Source organism: Pristiophorus japonicus, chromosome 15, assembly GCF_044704955.1.
Source record: "Pristiophorus japonicus isolate sPriJap1 chromosome 15, sPriJap1.hap1, whole genome shotgun sequence".
NCBI classification, from domain to species: Eukaryota; Metazoa; Chordata; class Chondrichthyes; family Pristiophoridae; genus Pristiophorus; species Pristiophorus japonicus.
The window spans coordinates 33328685-33339960 of record NC_091991.1 but is presented as its reverse complement, the minus strand read 5'-3'; the positions used below and the strand labels follow the sequence as shown (position 1 = coordinate 33339960).

The 11276-nt window shown below is 43.5% G+C and overlaps 1 protein-coding gene across 5 annotated transcripts in view; it reads left to right on the top strand.

Moving 5' to 3' along the window:
* Positions 1-1736: 1736 nt before the first annotated feature.
* The window catches only part of LOC139280680 (small integral membrane protein 29-like), a 118157-nt gene continuing 108617 nt past the window's right edge, over positions 1737-11276 (top strand). For 2 of the 5 annotated variants that reach the window (XR_011596739.1, XM_070900292.1), the window contains exon 1: positions 1737-1804. The gene's annotated coding sequence lies outside the window, so the exon portion shown is untranslated. Of the gene's footprint in view, positions 1805-1840; positions 2105-11276 lie in introns of those variants that run through there. The other 3 variants (XR_011596740.1, XR_011596741.1, XR_011596742.1) reach the window with 3 other exon arrangements.

The following is an 11276-nucleotide window of genomic DNA, read 5'->3' as shown; positions in this document are numbered from 1 at the left end:
GCAGAGTGCATTGCCAGTTGGGATTATTGCAGTGCATGTAAGAGGTTTCAATTCACAAATTGACACAGTAGATTTAGGCGAACATTCCAAATGAAAGGGACGGAATCATGTCTGGTTGTACTGAAGTTAGTGTAAATATTAAAATTTTTGTATTTAAAGTATCTGTAATCCTTGCAAGAAAAAATATTTTTGGAGCTTAAAATATATTTTAAGCTCCAAAATGTTGAAAAAGAAAACAAAAAATGTGTCAAAGCAATCAATCAAAAATCAAACTGTTGGATGTGGCTACAACCACACCTCTGGGACGCAAACAACCACACCCTGGGATGCATGTATCCCCACTTGATGTCAATCCTGTATTCCGAGCTTGCTCTCCATTCTTTGCTTGTCAAGGGCTGCCTGGAGTGGGGATCTGAACCCTTCCTCTTCTGTGTTAGAATCATAGAATGGTTACAGCACAGAAGGAGGCAATTCGACCCATCAAGCCTGTGCTGGCTCTCTGCAAGAGCACTTCAGCCAGTCCTACTCCCCCGCCCTTTTCTTGTAGCCCTGCAATTTTTTTCCTTCAGGTACTTCTCCAATTCCCTTTTGAAAGCCACAATTGTGTCTGCCTCCACCATCCTTTCAGGCAATGCATTCCAGATTCTCACCACTCGCTGCGTAAAAAAGATTTTCCTCATGTCGCCTTTGGTTCTTCTGCCAATCACCTTAAATCTCTGTCCTCTGGTTCTCGACCCTTCCGCCAATGGGAACAGTTTCTCTCTATCTAGACCCATCATGATTTTGAACATTTCTATCTAATCTCTCAACCTTCTCTGCTCCAAGGCGAACAACCCCAGTTTCTCCAGTCTATCCACGTAACTGAAGTCCCTGATCTCTGGAACCATTCTCATAAATCTTTTCCGCACCCTCTCTAAGGCCTTCACATCCTTCCTTAAAGTGTTAGTGGCAGGAACGCCACCACTAAAGCCTTTATCATTCCATCCTCACTGAGCAGTGGAGCCCTAAGCAAGAGCTCTACTCGGAACTCCTACACAGCAAGCGAGCCCCAGGATGGGCATAGGAAACATTTCAAGGACACCCTCAAAGACTCCTTTATAAAGTGCAACATCCCCACCGACACCTGGGAATCCCTGGTCCAAGACCGCCCTAAGTGGAGGAAGAGCATCCGGGAGGGCACTGAGCACCTCAAGTCTCACTGCTGAGAGCATGCAGAAATCAAGCGCAGACAGCGGAAGGAGCGTGCGGCAAACCAGTCCCACCCCCCCTTTCCTTCAACCACTGTCTGCCCCACCTGTGACAGAGACTGCAATTCCCGTATTGGACTGTACAGTCACCTGAGAACTCACTTTTGGAGTGGAAGCAAGTCTTCCTCGATTTCGAGGGACTGCCTATGATGATGATGATGATATATATATATTTTAATTCCTGCTGCAATGACTTTCCTCATGCGTCCATGATCTTGTGAATTGCCAGAAGATGAGATGATGGTGAGTTTCAGCAGTAACTGCGAGGAGAGGAGAGCAGGGAGCACGCTCCGGACTCTGTGATGGAGAGCAGGGAGCGCGCTCCGGCCTGTGTGATGGAGCAGGGCGCGCGCGCTCCGCTCTGTGGGAGAGCAGGGCGCGTGCTCCGGTCTCTGTGATGGAGCAGGGAGCGCGCTCCGGCCTGTGTGATGGAGAGCGCGCGGCTGGAAGGCCAGGCGCGCGCACTGCGGCATGTCCGGCCGAGCATGCGCACTGGGCTGGAGGAGGAGGAGGACGGGACGGCTCGCTTTGCGCTGAGGGGGACCAGCCGTGCTGGAGTGAGTAAAATGTCGGCCTATTGAGATAAAGTCAGTGGTCCCCTACCGCTCGGTCGGGGGCCGGAGGATGTCAGCTTACCATTTTAACGGCCAAGAAGTACATTTCTCTTTTGCTGCTGGCGAAATCTCCGCAGTTTGGAGAGTCTTTGTCGGAAAGTTTCTGCTGTGCGCCGCTGAGATGACGGTTGACAGCTGCGGTCCCCAGGCTGGAGGTGGATTGACCTCCTTCACTTCACGCCGAAATTCAGCGGGGAAACGGCGGCAAGCTGCAGGTTGACAGCCTTACCCGAGCTTTGCAACGTAATTTTCTTCTGCATTTTGCTGTAATTTGATCTTGGGCTCCCCCGTCCCTATCAGCTCAAATTTCACTTTATTTAGACTGATGGAGACCTTCCAAAAAAGAAAACATCATCGTGCAATTTTGAGTGGTTGCGATTAAACCAAGCTTGTCCCGTCAGTGCAATGTGGTGACGACTTAGTATATGTAGATCGTATTTTAATGGCTGTGGAGGTGGTATGCTGGACCTCATTGGTTTAATAATCGTTTTGTTGTTTGACAAATAGCAATATGGGGCTCTTATTTCTAGATGTATACGAATAAAGCTTCTGTAAGTTTTAGATGTCAACGTAAGGGCAGTTGTCAAGGCTGACGCCCTGCTGGAGTACATTTTCTGCCAGTATTGATTTTAGTAATGGTTGAAGTAACTTGATAGTTCATTTAATTTGTTAATTGCACGTTTTATGTTTTAACGTTCTGCTATGTAGTGTTTATTAACATTCATCATACCGTATCAGTAACATTCATTTCAATGCTTTCATCGCCTTTTAAGAAACATCTGTTGAATATTTACTGCAGGAGTACCACCTAGGATATTCCCTTTGTTAAATGAATCTCCAGATTGATGCCCTATCTAACTAAGCATGTGACTCTTGCAAGAGTTTGTTGCCTGTCACCAAATCCCCAATGGCTGAAGCAGTAAACAAAATAAGTTTGCGTGTGTATTTTAGATATTAATTTTCTCTTTGCAATAGTATCCTGCAACACTACCGACTGCCATCCCATGTCATTATGTTCTACAAACCTAGCTGTTATTTCCAGTAGGTAATTTAAAAAGGGTGTACTTACCATATTTTTTTAACTCTTTGACCCCTGCAGAATGTCTTTACATATCCACTTTAGAAGGAAGAGATGGGCCTTTCACTCCACATTTCTTAGTGGTTAAGTGCAGTGTCTGGTGTGATATTGAACTGTACAGTCCCAAGTTCGGTCTGTGGTCTATGCTGTATTAACTAATCTTAGCAGTAGCAGCAGCTGGGTTAGCTTCAGCTAGGGAAAGGGGAAAAAACCCAACCAGAGTTTCTGCTCTTGATTGCTGTCTTGTGACCCCTGCTGGAAAGGGCCTGTATGCGGACAACTGTGGTGCCCTCAACTATCAAATACGTTGCTAACAGTTACTAAAATAAAAATAAATTATTACAGATACTGGAAATCTGAAATAAAACAGAAAATTTTAATATTCACTCCCGAGGCTTACAAGTAGAATGGCTATTTGGATGAGATACAGGAAAGTGCTGGGCACTTGTTGAACCATGCATCAGCAAAAGTATGAGGAGACAGAATTTAGGAAAGGGTCATTCTAATCAGAAGCATGGACAACAGTTAGTACCTTTTTTAGTATGAACCACTACTGAATTGTTCAAAGAACATTTTAAACTCTTTTGCTCTCTGATTTGTGATCCACTTCTTCTAAATTCATAACTACTGTTGCACTTCAAATGGAGATTATATATGATTTTTCTTCCTCTTCAATGTGAGCTGTCAAATAGTGGTTTAATATGTCTGAACATTGTTCTTTTCTTTCTGCAATATTGACTTGGATTCAGCCATGCAGGTAAATGAACATCTTTCTGTTTCTAAAAATAATGTTGAGATGGCAAAGACTTCTTGCAGATTAAATGAAATGAACTCCGGCAGCCCTGATGTAATTTCAAGTGAATAGAAATCTGAAACATAAAACATTGTTCTGATTTACATGGCACAAGTGAAAAAGACTTCAGGAAGTCCATAAGGATATAATGTGAGCAATCCTAATATGCCACAAGCATGTTACAGGTGTTATTTGAGGTTTGAATTGAAACATGCGGGATCATTATGGGAGCATTTGTGCTTGCTATGACTAATAACTACAGCTCTATTTAGATTTTTTTGACAGGCTTTAGAAATCTGAAATAGTCTTAACTTGTTTTGTATAATCCTTCTTTCTTTAGTCAGACAGGTCTTTCTTGTATTTTTTAACCCTTCGGTAGTTTCATTCTGGCTTGAATAGTACAGGTGTGGGCAACTTTTCAAAACAAGAGTCAGAAAAAGTAGTTGCATACTGACAGCCATACATTTTTAATATAACACTAAATATACTTGTATGGTAATAAGTACAGTAATGTACTCTGATATTTTAGTACATATGTTAGAGATTTATCAAATTATGTTTCAATTTTGTTTTTTATCAGGATAATATATTGAGATTTACAATACATTATCAGATAGCTATTTTCAACTTGTATATTTTAAGATTTACACAAGTTAACCTTTTGGGGTATATGCTGAGTTTAAGACTTAGAAAATTTTATGTTGCATAATTTACAAGAATTATGATCAAAAGATTTTTCTTGCTATATTCTGTTAAAATTCAGAAAATGTTCATTTTGGTGATTCTTTGAATCTTAATGCAGAATAAAACAAAATTATGACATTTAAATTAAGACCAAAGCTGTTGTCTTTTGCTGATCGCCACCTAGTCTACACGCTAACCACCAATTCCATCCCCCTCACTGGCCTCTCTCAGATTGAACCAGACTGTTCGCAGTCAATGCACCCTATTTGACCCTGACGTGAGCTTCTGACCCAATAGCCTCTCCATCACACAAACTGCCTACTTTCACCTGTAACCTCACCCGTCTCTGCCCATGCCTCAGCCCATCTGCTGCTGAAACTCTCACCTATGCCTTTGTCACCTCCAGACTTGGTGCTCTCCTGGCCAGCCTTCTATCTTCCATAAACTTCACCTCATCTAAAACCCGGTTGTCCATATCCTATCCCTCAGTAAGTCCGATCAACCATCACTCCTGTGCTTGCTGATGTACATTGACTCCCAGTCCCCGAGTGCCTCAAATTTAAAATTTTTCTTCTCTTGTTCTAATCTCCCTATTTCTGTAACCACCTACATCTCTTTAAGAACTCTGCTTTCCTTGGACTCTGACCTCTTGTGCATCCCCTCCATCTACACTCATTTAACTGATGAGTGAACGAATGAATGTTCTTATGTTTCACCATGCCTTCACAGCAGCCAATTCATATTTGTGCTTCTAAGGTGATGGTATAGCATCCATGTGGAGCAGGGACACATTATGCCCTGCCACCTTTAGCTGCCACGAGGCCATTGTTAATGTTCCACTTTGCTCAGGGACTGTCCCTCTCTCTTTAAAAACTGCCATTATCCTGCAACTCGTTAAAAAGCACATTCTGTCATTGCCAACTCCTGCCCCCATTTTTAACCAATCTTTCCTCTCTTTAAGATCCTTGAATGTGTTGTTCCTCCCAGCTTTATGTATATCTCTCCCAAAAATTCCTGTTTGAATTCCTTCGTTCCTACTTGCAACACTGAGATTGCTAAGACTAAAGTCATGAACTGTGAGTACTTTGTGATATCTCCCCTTTCCATCCTTGCCTTCTGTGGCATTTGACACAGTTGATCACCTGTCCTGCATTGTCATGTTCCACGAGATTGCCTTTACTGCAGGATTGCTGGTTTTAGATCTATTGGTGAGTTAGTACTGAAATTGACTTGAATATCTGTAACCCATCACTGGTTAGAGATATAGGTCTCCATTAGCAAACATAATCTTATCATCATCATCATAGGCAGTCCCTCGAAATCGAGGAAGACTTGCTTCCACTCTAAAAGTGAGTTCTCAGGTGACTGTACAGTCCAATACAGTCTCTGTCACTGGTGGGACAGACAGTCGTTGAAGGAAAGGGTGGGTGGGGAGTCTGGTTTGCCTCACGCTCCTTCCGCTGCCTGCGCTTGTTTAATCTTAACACACATGATACTAAAGGATATATATCCAGCTGTTGGATTTCTTTTTTTCTCGCGACCAATTTCCTTGTGTAGCTCTGCTTTCAAAATCAAGTATCATTGTTTGAATGTTGATGCATTTTCTGAATGACTGCCTTTTTCAATCTTGTCTGAGATATGTGTAAGTGAAGGCGTGTCCAAGTCTTCTGCATCACAATATGAGAACTTGGGAGCCAGTAGTAGAACTCCGGAGCCAGAAATAGCATTGCTGCTGTGTCCTTCCGATAGAGATTGTACTGTTCTTGTACCATGTTGCAAGACATAAGCAGGTAGAAATAGCATGGACTCTAGGCGAATCCAGGCATATGGAGATCACGTGGGAAAGTGGAATTGAGGTTGAAGATCAGTCATGATCTTATTGAATGCCGGTGCAGGCCTGAGGTGCCTAATGGCCTACTCCTGCTCCTACTGCTTATGTATTTTCCCCCTTGTATTCTCTTGTTCCTCTTCTAAAGATGCTGATTCTTCCTCGGATACTAACTGGAATTCATGGGTTTTAACTGCCCTCAAGTACATTGCTCAAGTGGCTATTATTCATGCATAAGCTTAGACAGTGAATGTCAGCAGACCATTCAACTGTAAAAGACATTGCAACTGAATGCAATCCTGTCTTCACCTGGCAGCCATACACGCAGACTTTCCAACTGGAATCACATCAGGAACCGGAACCCTGGCTGGATTTGTTTTCTCTTTCACTAGTCTAAGAAAGGTAAGACTAATTGTAGCACACCCACTGCCATCGCAGCTTAGCTCAGCAAACTCAGCACCGACTAACTGAGCCATCAGGGAGCTAACATTGGTTTGAACAATTGGTTTGCAAAAAGGTAGATTCTGAAAATCTTTAGATCATCATTTTCCCTGGTTACTTTTCTATTTCTTTACCTGCAGATTTGTTTTTTTTTTAATAGAAACTGTTCTTGGATTCATCGTTGGGTGGCATTGTGAAATGATTCAATGACACATTGCCAGCATTGCAATTTAACAATGATTGCCTTTGTTACCTATTATGTGGTTATGTAATTCAGCTTGACACAGCACATGACATCTTGCATATTTGCACATGTATGTAATTTGTGTATGCACAGTATCTTCCTACACTGAATTAGGCACCTTTTCCTATACATTTGGATGAATCAGTTGTGATGTAATTTTCCTTATTATTGACCATAAAGTTAATGAAAAATCCTGGAAATGTTGAAACAAAATAGTTTATCGTCAAGAGAATTAACTTATAGTGGATATAATGTCGAGTAATGAGAAGTGCAAAAACAATAGGGCAGTAATAGGGGATTTCAACTACCCTAATATTAACTGGGATACAATTAGTATGAAGGGTACAGAGGGTGCAGAATTCCTAAAATGCAATTCGGAGAACTTTTTTAGCCAGTATGTAGCAAGCCCAACACTGGAGGGGGCGGTTCTGGATTTAGTTTTAGGGAATGAAGCTGGGCAGATGGAAGGGGTATCAGTGGGAGAGCATTTAGGTGCAAGTGACCATAATTCAGTTAGATTTAACGTAGTTATGGAAAAGGACAAGGATAACCCAAAGCCATAATGGACTGGAAACTTGAAGGTAAATCAGTGTTCGAGCAGTGGGAGGCATTCAAGGAGGAGATCCGGAGAGTTCAGACCAAATATGTACTCTTAAAGAAAAAGGGTAGAACTAACAAATCTAGAGCCTTTGGATGTCTAGGGACATACAGGGTAGGATAAAGAAAAAGGGGGAGGCTTATGTCAGATACCGAGGGCTAAATATTGCAGAATCTCTAGAGGAATATAGAAAGTGCAGGGGTGAAATTAAAAAGGATATTAGGAAAGCAAAGAGAGAGCATGAAAAATTCTTGGCAAGTAAAATCAAGGAAAATGCAAAGATGTTTTATAAATATCTTAAGAGCAAGAGGATAACTAAAGAAAGAGTAGGGTCGATTAGAGACCATGAGGGTAATCTGTGTGTGGAGGCGGAAGATGTGGTTATGGTTCTTGATGAATACTTTGTGTTTATTTTCACAAAAGAGAGGGGCGATGTAGACAACGCTATCGGGGAGGAGGAGTGTGAAATATTAGATGAAATAAACATAGTGAGAGAGGTGGTATGAAGGGGTTTAGCAGCTTTGAAAATGAATAAATCCCCAGGCCCAGATGAAATGTATCTTGGGCTGTTAAGCGAAGTAAAAGAGGAAATAGCAGAGGCTCTAACCATCATTTTCCAATCCTCTCTCTGGCTTCAGGTGTGGTACTGGAGGACTGCTAACATGGTACCTTTGTTTAAGAAGGGAGAAAGGGATAGACCGAGTAATTTCAGGCCAGTCAGCCTAGCCTCAGTGGTGGGAAAATTATTGGAAAGAATTCTGAAGGACAGGATAAATCTTCATTTAGAAAGACATGGATTAATCAAGGACAGTCAGCACGGATTTGTTAAGGGAAGGCCGTGTCTGACTAACTTGATTAAATTTTTTGAGATTACAAGGAGGGTCGATGAGGGTAGTGCATTTGATGTAGTATACATGGATTTTAGCAAGGCTTTTGATAACGTTCCACATGGCAGACTGGTCATGAAAGTAAAAGCCCATGGAATCCAGGGCAAAGTGGCAAGTTGGATCCAAAATTGGCTCAAAGGCAGGAAGCAGAGGGTAATGGTTGATGGGTGTTTTTGTGACTGGAAGGCTGTTTCCAGTGGGGTTCTGCAGGGCTCAGTACTAGGTCCCTTGCTTTTTGTGGTATACATCAATGATCTAGATTTGAATATAGGGGGTATGATTAAGAAGTTTGCAGATGATACTAAAAGCGGCCGTGTGGTTGATGATGAAGAAGAAAGCTGTCGACTGCAGGAAGATATTAATGAACTGGTCAGGTGGGCAGAACAGTGGCAAATGGAATTCAATCCGGAGAAGTGTGAGGTAATGCATTTGGGGAGGACGAACAAGGCAAGGGAACACTGAGAAGTGTAGAGGAACAAAGGAACCTTGGAGTGCATGTCCACAGATCCCGGAAGGTAGCAGGCCACGTAGATAAGGTGGTAAGAAGTCATACGGAATATTTGCCTTTATTAGCCAAGGCATAGAATACAATAGCAGGGGGGGTTATGCTAGAACTGTATAAAACATGAGTGCAGCCACAGCTAGAGTACTGCATGCAGTTCTGGTCACCGCATTACAGGAAGGATGTGATTGCACTGGAATGGGTACAGAGGAGATTTACGAGGTTGTTGCCGGGAGTGGAGAATCTTAGCTATGAGGACAGATTGGATAGGCTGGATTTGTTTTCCTTGGAACAGAGGAGGCTGAGAGGAGACCTCATTAAGGTGTATAAAATTATGAAGGGCCTGTATATAGTGGATAGAAAGGGCCTATTTCCCCTGAGCAGAGGAGTTAACAACCCGGGGGTAATTGGTAGAAGATTTAGAGGGGATATTTCTTCACGCAGCGGGTTGTGGGGGTCTGGAACTCACTGCATAAGACAGAAACCCTCACCACATTTAAAAGTACTTGGATGTGCACTTGAAGTGCTGTAACCTGCAGGGCTACGGACCTGGAGCTGGAAAGTGGAATTAGGCTGGATAGCCTTTTTGCCGGCACGGAGACGATGGGCCAAAATGGCCTCCTTCCATGCCGTAAATTTCTATGATCTATGATTTTATATGTAGTTATACTTATCTTGCTTATAAAGAGCAGCAGTTAGGTAGTTCATTTATTATCACCACACTGTTATGTATATGCATGTGCGTGAGAGTGAAGGCAGAGTACAGATAACATACCCGCTCCAGGTTTCGATTTGTGCTTTATACACTTCAAAAAGTGCATTAAACCGAGAGAGAAAATATTTCTCCTCATCCCAATTTCAGTTCATTTTTCAACAAAAACCTGCTTATCACCTACTACATTGACAGTTCAAAACTGTAAGCATTTTAATTGTGATACACCGAGTGTGGGGATAGTGTGATATCAGAGGGGCTCAAAATGAGTGTAGCTAAAGGGCCGCAAAGTGACCACAACCTAGATTTATTGGGTCCGGGCCTTCCCTGGCAGTTTCCACAGGGCCTTGTTTAAAATCTCCGGCCACCCCACATATGGGGGCCAAAATTCAGGGTCCGGATAAGGCCCATTAACCGCCGTTTTGCGGCAGAATCCAATGGCCGCTGATTTCTGGTTGAATGGCCGCTGTAAGCTAAATTAAGCAGGGGGCTTTTCCTGGCAGTCTCCACTTCCGCCCCGCCGCTGCCGAGTGGCTGTAAGTGTGTCACCAGTGCGCGGACCGCCGCGAACCCCTACCTCCGTCCATATTCAGCCCAAAAAATCGAATCCCCGCCAAGCGGTGCCCCCTACAGCTTTCTCTGTCGGTGCACCTTCTGTTCTGACTGCGAGCCCTAGCTGCGCGGCAGCCAATAAACGCAAGGGCCCACTGCCACGGCCGGCATTTTTTATTTTTTGCCGGCCAACTTCCATGTCGGCCGGGCTATTGTGCCCCCAGGTTCGGCCGGGCCGCCAACAGGCAGCCTGGCACCCCCTCTTGGGCGCTAGGCCGCTGGCCCGGCCGAAACCCTCCTTGGTGGCCCAGTGGCCGATCCTAAATATTTGCCGATTATCTCCCTTTTAAAGCAGGGAAGATACATGGTGATGCAGACGTGCAATGACATCACCACCGCTCTGTCCCGATCCCACTTCCGCCCCTCACCAACACTTCACTTACTGCTGCACTTACACCCCCTTCTGGTCCGCTCAGAAAAAAACGGCAAACAGATAAAAATCAATCGAGAGCCCGCCTCATCAGACTCGACGGTAAAAACTTTTTAAAGACGGAATGTGTGCCAGCTTTCTGGCAGGCATGAATTTCAACCCCATGGTGTGGTTGAGGTAGGGACAACCAGACCAGGTGTTTCCTTGTAGTCGGCCTGGTACGTTGTGTGAAAGCAGTAAATGGGATTTAGTTGGCATCCAAGTCTTGTGGAAATAGTTTATCGTCAACTTATAATGGGTATAATGTCGAGTAATGAGATATGTTGTGGTTGTGGTCTGGATTCTTGAAGACTTTAAACATTTCTGGTAAATTTTCAGCCCTTGTATATAGAGGGGCCAATGGTCACACTGGCTGCAGTTTTTGGGCAGAGGAGAGTAGGCATGCCATGTCCCAATTTCAACCCCCCCCCAAAACTCCAATGGATGTCCGAGTTGCACCTTCAGTGGCACGGTTATTTGCCATTAACTTTATAGGGCTCAATTTTGGCCATGACTTGCTCCAATTTTTTTGGAGTAAGTTGGTTTTTCTGGCGTAAGTTTAAAAAAAAACTCCACTTTCCCCAATAAACTTGCACCAGAGTAAATCAGTTAGGTTTTTTTTAGTTG